General features: G+C 38.2%; 1 pseudogene; it reads right to left on the bottom strand.

Moving 5' to 3' along the window:
* Positions 1-1,194: 1,194 nt before the first annotated feature.
* Positions 1,195-1,294, bottom strand: LOC112907645 (U6 spliceosomal RNA; annotated as a pseudogene).
* Between the last annotated feature and the right edge of the window lie 11,424 nt (positions 1,295-12,718).

Raw genomic sequence — 12,718 nt, 5'->3', positions numbered from 1 at the left:
AATCTTAAAATCTTTAGAAAAAAAAAAGACTTTATTTATTTAATCATGAGAGACACACAGAGAGAGAAGGGGGCAGAGGCACAGGGAGAAGCAGAGGGAGAAGCAGGCTCCACGCAGGGAGCCGGACGTGGGACTCAATCTCGGTTCTCCAGGATCACACCCTGGGCTGAAGGCGGCGCTAAACCGCTGAGCCACCGGGGCTGCCCTAAATAAAATCTTTTTTAAAAAATTTAAAAAATAGCCAAATTTGTCCCAAATTTGAGTAAATACATGAATATATACGTCTAAGAAGTTAAATGAATGCTACACAGGACAAATTCAAAGCTCAATATCAAGACACATTATTGTCAAGAGGTCAAAATCCAAAGACAAAGAATTCAATTAATTAATATATAGTGTATTATTGGTTTAAAAGGTAGAGGTCAGTGATCATCAGTCGTATGTAATACCCAGTGCTCATTATATCACGTGCCCTCCTTAATGTTCATCACCCAGTGACCATGTCCCCCTCACTCCCCTCCAGCAATCCTCAGTTTGTTTCCTATGATTAAGAGTCTCTTATGGTTTGTTTCCCTGATTTCATCTTGTTTTATTTTTTCCTCTTCTCCCCTATGATCCTCTGTTTTGTTTCTTAAATTTCACATATGAGAGAGATCATATGATAATTGTCTTTCTCTGATTGACTTATTTTGCTTAGCATATCCTCTAGTTCCATCCAATCATTGCAAATGTCAAGATTTCATTTTTGATGGCTGCATAGTATTCCATTGTGTATATTTATACCACATCTTTTTTAAAAATTTTATTTACTTGTTCATGAGACACACAGAAAGAGAAAGGCAGAGACATAGGCAGAGGCCGAGGGAGAAGAAGGCTCCATGCAGGGAGCCTGATGCGGGACTCGATCAACCTAGTCAATCCCAGGTTGATCATACTCTGAGCCGAAGGCAGATGCGCTTAACTGCTGAGTCACCCAGGCATCCCAACATCTTCTTTATCCATCCATCTATTGATGGACATTTGGGCTTTCTCCTGAGTTTGGCTCTTGTGGACATTGCTGCTATAAACATTGGGACACAGGTGCCCCTTTGGATCATTACATTTGTATCTTTGGGGTAAATACCCAGCAGGGCTATTGCTGAGTCATAGAGTAGCTCTATTTTCAACTTTTTGAGGAATCTACATACTGTTTTCAAAAATATGGAACACTTCACAAATTTGCATGTCATCCTTGCACAGGGCCATGCTAATCTCTGTATCATTCCAATTTTAGTATATGTGCTGAAGGGAGCACCAAAGAAAGAATTTTTAAAGCATTAAGAGAGAAGTGACTGATCATGTACAAGGGATCCTCAATAAGATTAATGCCTGATTTTGCCTCAGAAACCATGCAGGTCGTAAGACAGTAGGATGATATGTTTAAAATTCTGAAAGAAAAAAATATAAACCAAGAATTCTGCATCCAGAAAGACTATCCTTTATAAGTGAAGGAGAAATGAAGACATTTCCAGATAAACAAAAGCTGAGGGAGTTTATTACCAGTACATCTAACCTACAAGAAAAGCTATAGGGAGACCTTTAGGCTGGATGAAAAGAAACTAGACAATAACTTGAAGCTATGAAAAACAATAAAGGGTACTGGAAAAGACAATTATATAAGTAAATATAAAAGCCAGTATTATTGTACTCTTGGTATGATTTATTATTTTTCTGATACGATCTTATAGGCAAATGGATAAAACATAATTGGAAATCCATGTTAGTGGGTCTACAGCATATAAAGATGTAATTTGTGACAATAACAATAATAAAGGGGAGAGATGGGGATGGGAACAGAGTAATTGTATACTACTGAAACTAAACTGGTATTGGAGTACCTGGCTGGCTTAGTCAGTGGAGCTTGTGACTCTTAATTTTGGGATTATGAGTTGGAGCCCCATATTTGGGTGTAGAGAATACTTAAATAAACTTAAAAAAAAGAAACTAAGCTGGTATTATTCAAAGTAGGTTGTTATAAATTTAAGATGTTGATTGTAATCCCCAAGGTAACTAGTAAGGAAATAACTTTAAAATATTCCAAAAGGGAAAGAAGGAAATCACAATGGCATACTACCAACAAAGGCAGCATAGGGCAGATAAGGCACAAGGAAAATAAATAGACTCCAAAAAATAGAAGAGGAAGGAAAACTTCCAAATTCATTCTACAAGGCATACATTATCCAGACACCAAAACCAGATAAAAAATACTTCAAAAAAAGAGAACTACAGGCCAATATCTCCGATGGACATAGATGCAAAAATCCTCAACAAAATATTAGCCAACTAAATCCACAGGAAATTTTTAAAAATCATTCACAGGGCATCTGGCTGACTCAGTCAGAAGAATATGAGACTTTTAACCTTGGAGTCATGAATTGGAGCCTCATATTGGGGGTAGAGATTACTAAAAAAATTTTTTTTAAATCATTCACCATGATCAAGAGGAATTTACTTCCAGGATGCAAGGGTGGTTCCATATTTGCAAGTCAATCAACATGATACATCACATTAATAAGAAGAAGGATAAGAACCATATGATTATCTCAGTAGATGCAGAAAAAACATCTGGCAAAGTACAACATCCACTTATGATAAAAACTCACAACAAACTGGGTGTAGAGGGAGCAGACCTCAACATAATAAAGGCTATATATGAAAAACCCACAGCTAATATCATACTCAAGGGGAAAAACTGAGAGCTTTTCCTCTATGGTCAGAAACAAGACAAGGATGTCCACTTTCACCACTTTTATTCAACAAAGTACTGGAAGGCTTAGCCACAGCAATTAGACATACATACATACATAAATGGCATCTAAATTGGTAAGGAAGAAGTAAAACTTCCAGTTTTGCAGATGACATGATACTCTATATAGAAAGCCCTAAGGACTCTACCAAAAAAACTATTAAAACTGATAAATGAATTCAATAAAATCTCAGGATTCAAAATCAATGTACTGAAATCCATTATATTTTTATACATTAATAATGAAGCAACAGAAAGAGAAATTAAGAAAGCAAACAAAACAAAAATCAAAAAATTGCACCAAAAATAACAAAATATTAGGAATAAACTTAACACTAAACACGAAAACACTGATGAAATAAATTGAAGATGACACAAAGAAATGTAAAGACATTCCATGCTCATGGATTGGAAGAACAAATATTGTTAAAATGCCTATACTACCCAAAGCAATATGCACATTTAATGCAATCCCTATCAAAATACCAAAAGTATTTTTCACAGAACTAGAACAAACAACCCTAAAATTTGTATGAAAACCCAAAAGACTCCAAATAGCCAAAACAACCTTGAAAAAGAAAAATACAGGGCAGCCCGGGTGGCTCAGTGGTTTAGCGCCACCTTCAGCCCAGGGCCTGATCCTGGAGACCAGGGATCCAGTCCCACTTCGGGCTCCCTGCTTGGAGCCTGCTTCTTTCTCTGCCTATGTCTCTGCCTCTCTGTGTGTCTCTCATGAATAATAAATAAAATCTTAAAAAAAATACAAAGGGTTGCGGAAGGGGAGGTGGGCGGGGGGTTGCGGTAACTGGGTGACAGGCACTGAGGAGGACTTTTGATGGGATGAGCACTGGGTGTTATATGTTGGCAAATGGAACTTAAATAAAAACAAACAAAAAAAGAAGACATAAAAGAAAAAATAAAGCCACTGGGTAGCTCACTGGTTGAGGATCTGCCTTCGGCTCAGGGCGTGATCCTGGGGTCCTGGGATCGAGTCCTACATTGGGCACCCAGTGGGGAGCTTGCTTCTCCCTCTGTCAATGTCTTTGCCTCTCGCTGTGTGTCTCTCATGAAAAAATAAATAAAACCTGGGCAGCCTGTGTGGCTCAGTGGTTTAGCACGTCCTTCGGCCGAGGGCCTGATCCTGGAGATCAGGATCGAGTCCTACGTTGGGCTCCCTGCATGGAGCCTGCTTCTCCCTCTGCCTCTCTCTGTGTGTGTCTCTCATGAATAAATAAATAAAATATAAATAAATAAATAAATAAATAAATAAATAAATAAATAAATAAAATCTTAAAAAAAAAAAAAGAAAGAAGGGATGCGTGGGTGGCTCAGAGGTTGAGCGTCTGCCTTTGGCTTAGGGCCTGATCCCAGCTTACCATGATCAAGTCCTGCATCGGGCTCTTTGCATGGAGCCTGCTTCTCCTTCCTCTGCCTGTGTCTCTGCCTCTCTCTCTGTGTGTGTCTCTCGTGAATGAATAAATAAAATTTTAAAAAATAAATAAAATAAAAAAGAAAGAAAAATGAAGGCAAGGGAAACAAAAGCAAAAATGAATTATTGGGACTTCATCAAGAGGAAAAGCTTCTGCACAGCAAAAGAAACAGTCCACAAAACTAAAAGACAACCTACTGAATGGGAGAAGATATTTGCAAATGACATATCAGATAAAGGGCTAGTATCCAAGATCTATAAAGAACTTATGAAACTCAACAGCAAAGAAACAAACAATCCAATCATGAAATGGGCAAAAGACATGAACAGAAATCTCACAGAGGAAGACATAGACATGGCCAACAAGCACATGAGAAAATGCTCCGCATCACTGGCCATCAGGGAAATACAAATCAAAACCACAATGAGATAGCACCTTACACCAGTGAGAATGGGGAAAATTAACAAGACAGGAAACAACCAATGATGGAGAGGATGTGGAGAAAGGGGAACCCTCTTGCACTGTTGGTGGGAATGTGAACTGGTGCAGCCACTCTGGAAAACTGTGTGGAGGTTCCTCAAAGAGTTAAAAAAAGATCTGCCCTAAAAAATAAAAAATAGATCTGCTGTACGACCCAGCAATTGCCCTGCTGGGGATTTACCCCAAAGATACAGATGCAGTGAAACGCCGGGTCACCTGCACCCCAATGTTTATAGCAGCAATGTCCACAATAGCCCAACTGTGGAAGGAGCCTCGGTGTCCATCGAAAGATGAATGGATAAAGAAGCTGTGGTATATGTATACAATGGAATATTACTCAGCCATTTGAAATGACAAATACCCACCATTTGCTTCGACGTGGATGGAACTGGAGGGTATTATGCTGAGTGAAATAAGTCAATCAGAGAAGGACGAACATTATATGGTCTCATTCATTTGGGGAATATAAAAATTAGTGAAAGGGAATAAAGGGAAAGGAGAGAAAATGAGTGAAAATATCAGTGAGGGTGACAAAACATGAGAGACTCCTAACTCTGGGAAACCAACAAGGGGTAGTGGAAAGGGAGGTGGGTGGGGGGTTGGGGTGACTGGGTGATGGGCACTGAGGGGGGCACTTGGCGGGATGAGCACTGGTTGTTGTGCTATATGTTGGCAAACTGAACTCCAATAAAAAAATAATAAAAATAAATAAAAATTTTTAAAAAGAAAAGCGAAGCTGGAGGTATCACAATTCCAGATTTCAAGTTATATTACATAGCTGTAGTAATCAAATCAATATGGTACCAGCACAAAACAGACACATAGATCAATGGAACAAAATAGAGAACCCAGAAATAGACCCTCAACTCTATGGTCAACTAATCTTTGACAAAGCAGGAAAGAATAGCCAATGGAAAAAACAGTCTCTTCAACAAATGGTGCTAGAAAAATTGGACAGCCATAGGTATAAGAATGAAACTGGACCATTTTATTACACCATACACAAAGATAAACTCAAAATAGATGGAAGACCTAAATGTGAGATAGGAATCCATCAAAATCCTAGAAGAGAACACAAGCAGCAACCTCTTCAACCTCAGTTGCAGCAACTTCTTGCTAGACACCTCTCCAAAGGCAAGGGGAACAAAGGCAAAAATGAACTATTTAGACTTCGAGATTAAAAAAAAAACTTTTGTATAGCTAAAAAAAACAGTTGACAAAACCAAAAGACAATCTACAGAATGGGAGAAGATATTTGCAAATGCCTTATCAGATAAAGGGCTAGTATTCAAGATCCATAAAGACCTTATCAAACTCAACACCCAAAACCCAAATAACCTGATTTTTAAAATGGGCAGAAGGCATGAACATTTGGACATTTCTCCAAAGAAGACATACAAATGGCCAACAGACACACGAAAAGATGCTCAACATCACTCATTATCAGGGAAATACAAAACTACCATGAGATCTCACACCTGTCAGAATGGTTAAAATAAAAAAAAACAAGAGACAAGTGTCAGCAAGGATGTGGAGAAAAACAAACACTTGTGCAGTGCTGGTGGGAATGCAAACCAGTGCAGCCATTGCAGAAAACAGTATGAAAGTTCCTCACAAATTTAAAAGTAGAACTACCTGGCCTACCTGGCTGGCTTAGTCAGTAAGCATACAACTTTTTTTTTTTTAAGAGCATGCAACTCTTGATCTCAGGGTTCAAGCCCCACATTGGGCATAAGTTCAAGCCCCACACTGGGCATAAGTTCACTTTAAAAAATAATAATAAACAAAATAAAATAAAAATAGAACTACCACCCTACCATCTAGGAGTCACATTTCTAGGTATTTACCCAAAGAATACAAAAATACTAATTCAAAAGGATATATGCACTCCTATGTTTATTGCAGCATTATTTACAATAGCCAAATGATGGAAGCAGCCCACATGTCCATTGGTTGAGGAATGAATTAGGAAGATGTGATATGTGTATACAGTGGAATACTATTCAGCCATAAAAAAGAATGAAATTTTGCCATTTGCAACAACATGGATGGAGCTAGAGAATATAATTCTAAGCAAAATAAGTTAGAGAAAGACAAATACCGTATGATTTCATTCATATGTGGAATTTAAGAAACAAGCCAAGCTAGAAAAGGAAAAAAAATTAGAGAGACAAACCAAGAAATAGACTCTTAACTGTAGAAAACAAACTTATGGTTACCAGAGCAGAGGTTGTTTCAGGGGGTGAGGGGAAAAAAACAGATAAATGACAGAAGTAAATTTCTCTTTATCAGTAGTCACATTAAATGTAGATGGGTTATACTCTCCTGGTAAAAGTCAGAGCTTGGCAGATTAGATTTAAAAAAGAAGAGCAGAATCTATATGCTGTCTACAAGAGACTCATTTTAAATATAAGAATACAGGGACGCCTGGGTGGCTCCGTGGATGGGCGTCTGCTTTTGGTTCAGGGCGTGATCTCGGAATCCCGGGATCAAGTCCCACATTGGGCTCCTTGTATGGAGCTTACTTCTCCTCCCTCTGCCTCTCTCATGAATAAATAAATAAAATACATATATTTAAATAAATAAATAAATATAAGAATACAGGGACGCCTGGGTGGCTCAGTGATTGAGCGCCTGCCTTTGGCCCAGGACATGATCCTGGAGTCCCGGGATTGAGTCCCACATCCAGCTCTCTGGATAGAGTCTGCTTCTCTCTCTTAGCCTATGTCTCTGCCTGTGTGTCTCTTATGAATAAATAAATAAAATCTTTTAAAAAATAGATAAGAACATAAAGAGGTTGAAAGTAGAAGGATTGAAAACTATGTTCCATGAAAATAGTAACCAAAACAGCACAGGGGTGACTATATTACTGTCAGGAAAAACATAGGCTTTAAATATAAAAAGGTCACAAGAGACAAAAAAGTGACTTTACATATTGATATAATGTTTGCTCTAGCAAGAATATATAATACTCGTAAACATAAGAACAGAGCCCTAAAATATACAAAGCAAATATTAACAAAACTGAAGGAGAAATAGTTCTATAATAAGTTGGAGATTTCAATACTCTACTTTCAATAATGGATAGTACAACCAGGCTGGTCATTGCAGAAACAGAAAATGTGAACAAGACCATAAACCAGAAGACTGGTAGCTAGGGGCTTCTAGATAGCCTCAGGACGGGGGATGGTAGCCAGGAGAATCAATCATTTATATAGAGGATAGGGAAGGGGGAGAGTCTGGAGCCTTACCAAGGCTAATGATGTAATCAATCATGTCCATGCAATAAAGCCTCCATAAAAATTCAAACTGAAGAGGTTCAGAGAGCTCCCAAGTTGGTGAACATGTGAAGGGACCGAGAGGGGGGCATCCAAAGAAAGCATATAAGCTCCACACTCCTTTCCCTACACATTTCTGTATCTTTTCCATCTGGCTGTTCTTGAGTCTCATTCTTTTATAATAAAGTGGTAGTCTAGTAAGTGAACTGTTTTCCTGAGTTTTGTGAGGTGTTCCAGCAAATTATCAAATATAAGGACAGGGTTATGGGGACCCCCAATATGTAGCTAGTCAGTCAGGAGCACAAATGACAACCTGGACTTGCAATTGGCATCTGAAATAGGGGTAGATTTGTGGGACTGAGCCCTTAACTTGTGGGATATAATGCTATTTCCAGGAGACAGTGTCAGATTGAGTTAAGTTATAGAATACCCAGTTGGTGTCTGCGGAGACCTGGATAATAGCTTGGTGTGGGAAAAACACCCACACATTTGGAATGCAGAAGTATTCAATTGGTAGAGGAAACAAATATGTCTGTTTCCCACACGATCTACCAAAACCAACCCATAAAAAAATAGAAAACATGTAAAAACCTATGAGTAGTAAAGATATTGAAACAGTAAAGATTTCCCAACAAAGGAAAGCTCAGGATCAGATGGCTTCATTGGTGAATTCAACCAAATATTTAAAGAAGAATCAACACTAATCCTTCTCTAACTCTTCCAAAAAATTGAAGAGGAGGAAACACTTCCTAATTCACTCTGAGGCCAGCATCACTCTGATACCAAATACAGACAAAAGACACTGCAAGAAAACTATAGGCCAATATCCCTAATAAACATGGATGTAAAAATCCTCAAAAAAATACTAGTGAACTTATTTCAACAGCACATTAAAAAGATTATATGCCATGTCCAAGTAGGACTTATCCCTGGGATGCAAGGATGGTTTGGCATATGCAAATCAATCAATGTGATACACCATATTAATATAATAAGGAATAAAAATAACACAGTCATCTCAATAAACCAAAAAAGCATATGATAAAATCCAAAATTTTTATGATAAGAAAAAATTCAATAAATTAGGAATAGAAAGTAATTTCCTCAACATAATAAAGACCACAGGGATCCCTGGGTGGCTCAGTGGTTTGGCACCTGCCTTCAGCCTGGGGCATGATCCTGGAGTCCTGGGATCGAGTCCCGCATCAGGTTCCCTGCATGGAGCCTGCTTCTCCCTTTGCCTGTGTCTCTGCCTCTCTCTCTCTGTGTCTCTCATGAATAGATAAATAAAATCTTAAAAAAAAAAAAGATCAGGAATGTCCTCCTTTGCCACTTCTATTCAACACAGTAGTGGAATTTCTAGCCAGCAATTAGGCAAAAAAAAAAAAAAAAAAAGAAAGAAAGAAAAGAAAAGAAAAAAGAAAAGAAAAGAAAAGAAAAGGAAAAGGCAACCAGTTTGGAAATGAAGAAGTAAAATTGTCTCTGTTCACAGATGGCATGATCTTACACGTAGAAAACACTGAAGATAACACATCTGATACAGCTAATAAATTCATCAAAGTTGTAGGCTACAACACACAAAAATCAGTTGCAATTATATACACTAGCAATGAAAACCACAAACACTGCCGACCTAAATTTTAAGACATAAAAGAATGGAAAGACATCCCGGCTCATGGATTGAAAGATTTGATGTTGTTGTTTGTATATTTTTTATTGGAGTTCAATTTGCCAACATATAGCATAACACCCAGTGCTCATGCCATCAAGTGCCCCCCTCATTGCCCGTCACCCAGTCACCCCAAACCCCCGCTCACCTCCCTTCCACTACCCCTTGTTCGTTTCCCAGAGTTAGGTGTCTCTCATATTCTGTCATCCTCACTGATATTTCCCACCCATTTTCTCTCCTTTCTCCTTTATTCCCTTTCACTATTTTTTATATTCCCCAAATGAACGATTTGATGTTGTTATGATGAAAATTAGAGGGGGAGATAAACCATGAGAGACTCCTAACTCTAGGAAACAAAGGGTTGTGGAAGGGGAGGATGGTGGGGGGGTGGCTAACTGGGTGACCAGCACTGAGGAGGGTATCCAATGGGATGAACACTGGGTGTTATACTACATATTGGCAAACTGAATTTAAATTTTAAAAATGAAAAGAGAGAGAGAGAGAGAGAGAGAGAGAGAGATAATACTCCCCAAAATGATCTACAGATTCAATGTAATCCCAATCAAAATCCCAATGTATTTTTTTTTTGCAGAAATAGAAAAATCAATCCTAAAATTTATATTGCATCTGAAGGATCCCTAAATAATCAAAACTATCTCAAAAAAGAACAGTTAGAGGACTCAAACTTCCAGATTTCAAAACTACAAACTACTACAAAGCTACAGTAATCAGGGGTGCCTGGCCGGCTCAGTCGGTTAAGTGTCTGCCTTCGGCTCAGATCATGATCTCAGGGTCCTCGGATTGAGTCCCAACGTTGGGCTACCTGCTTAGCAAGGAGTCCGCTTCTTCCACTCCCCTCTACTCCTCTTCCCTGCTTGTGTGTGCTCATTCTCTCTCTTTTTTTTAAAGATTTTATTTATTCATGAGAGACACAGAGAGAGAGAGAGAGAGGCAGAGACACAGGTAGAGGGAGAAGCAGGCTCCATGCAGGGAGCCTGACATGGGACTCGATCCCCGGTCTCCAGGATCAGGCCCTGGGTTAAAGGTGGCACTAAACCACTGAGCCACCTGGGCTGCCCTCATTCTCTCAAATAAATAAAATCTTAAAAAAAAAAAAGTTGTAGTAATCAAAATAGTGTGGTACTAGCATAAAGACAAAACACATAGAACAATGGAATATAGAGCCCAGAAATAAACCCTCAAATGTATAATCTACTGATTTTCAACAAGAATGCCAGAAGATTCAATGGGAAATTGACAGTCTTTTCAACAAAAGCATAGATAACAAAATAAAAAGTAGATAAATTGGAATTTATCAAAATTAAAATCTTGTGTACATCGAAAGATACTATCAAGAAACTGAAAAGACAGGGTATCTGGCTGCTCAGTCAGTAGATCATGACCCTTTGATCTTGGGGTCATGAGTTCAAGTCCCACATTGGGTGTAGAGCTAACTGAAAAAAAAAAGAAAGTGGAAAAACAAAATACAGAATGGGAGAAAATATTTGCAAATTGTCTATCTGATGAGAGACTTAGATCTAGAACATAGAAAGAACTCCTACAACTCAACAACAATTCAAAAATGGGCAAAGGACTTGAATAGATATTTCTTCAAAGAAGATATATCCAAACAGATAATAATAAGCACATGAAAAGATACCATTAGTTATTAGGGAAATGCAAAACAAAATCACAGTGAGGTAAAACTTCATATTCATTAGGATGGCTATGATAAAAACAATGGAAAATAACAAGTGTTCATGAGAATGTGAAACAATTGGAACCATAGCCAATTTATGTCAAAGGAGGCAAGAATATACAATGGTGAAAGGACAGTTTCTTCAATAAATGGTGCTCAGAAAATTAGGCAGCCACAGCTAAAGAATGAAACTGGACCACCATCTTCCACATTATACAAAAATTAACTCAAAATGGATTAAATATTTTAATGTAAGACCTGAAACCATAAAACTCCTAGAGAAAACATAGGCAATAACCTCCTTGACAACAGTGCTGGTGATGATTTCTTGAACTGACACCCAAAATAAAAGCAACAAAAGCAAAAATAAACAAGTGGGATTACATCAAACTAAAAAGCTTGCACACAGTAAAGGAAATCATCACCAAAAAGAAAATGCAATCTACTGAATAGCAGAAAATAACTGCAAGTCATATGTCTGATATGGAACTAATATTCAAAGTATACAAGGAGCTCATACAACTCAATAGCAAAAACCAAAAACAAACCAAAAAGAAAAACCTGATTAAAAAATAAGCAGAAAATCTGAATTAGACATTTTTCCAAAGAAGACATATAGCTAAAAGGTACATGAAAAGATGCTCAACATCATTAATCATCAGGGAAATGCAAATCAAAATCAGGTTATTACATCACACTTGTTAGGATGGCTGTTATCAAAAAGACAAAAAATAACAAGTGTTGGTGAGGATGTGGAGAAAAGGGAATCCTTGTACACTGTGGGTGGGAATGTTAATTGGTGCATCTACTTTAGAAAATAGGAGTTTCCTTAAAAATTAAAAATTGGGGGACCTGGTCGACTCAGTCAGTTAAGCATCTGCCTTTGGCTCAAGTCATGATTCTGGGGTCCTGGGATTGAGCCCCACACCAGGCACCCTGCTCAGCAGTGAGTCTGCTTCTCCCTCTCTCTCTGCCCCTCCCCCTTGTTCATGTTCATGCTCTCACTCGCACTCTCTCTTAAATGAATAAATAAAAAATCTTTAAAAAAATTAAAAATAGAACTACCATATAATCCAGCAATCCCTCTTCTGTTTTTTTTTTTTTTTTTAAGTAAACTCTACTCCCAACGTGGGGCTCAAATTCACAACCTGGGGATCAAGAGTCGCATGCTCAGGCACCTGGGTGGGTCAGTGGTTGAATGTCTGCCTTTGGCTCAGGTCGTGATCCCAGGGTCCTGGGATCAAGTCCCACAACAGGCTCTCCGCAGGGAGCCTGCTTCTCCCTTGCTTATATCTCTGTCTCTCTTTGTGTGTCTCTCATGAATAAATAAATAATATGTTTAAATTTTTTTTCTACAAAGCAGTAAGAAAAAGAGAA

The sequence above is a fragment of the Vulpes vulpes genome, chromosome X, assembly GCF_048418805.1.
Source record: "Vulpes vulpes isolate BD-2025 chromosome X, VulVul3, whole genome shotgun sequence".
NCBI classification, from domain to species: domain Eukaryota; kingdom Metazoa; phylum Chordata; class Mammalia; order Carnivora; family Canidae; genus Vulpes; species Vulpes vulpes.
Note: the sequence above shows the minus strand (reverse complement) of the source record. Positions and strands in the feature narration are given on the sequence as shown.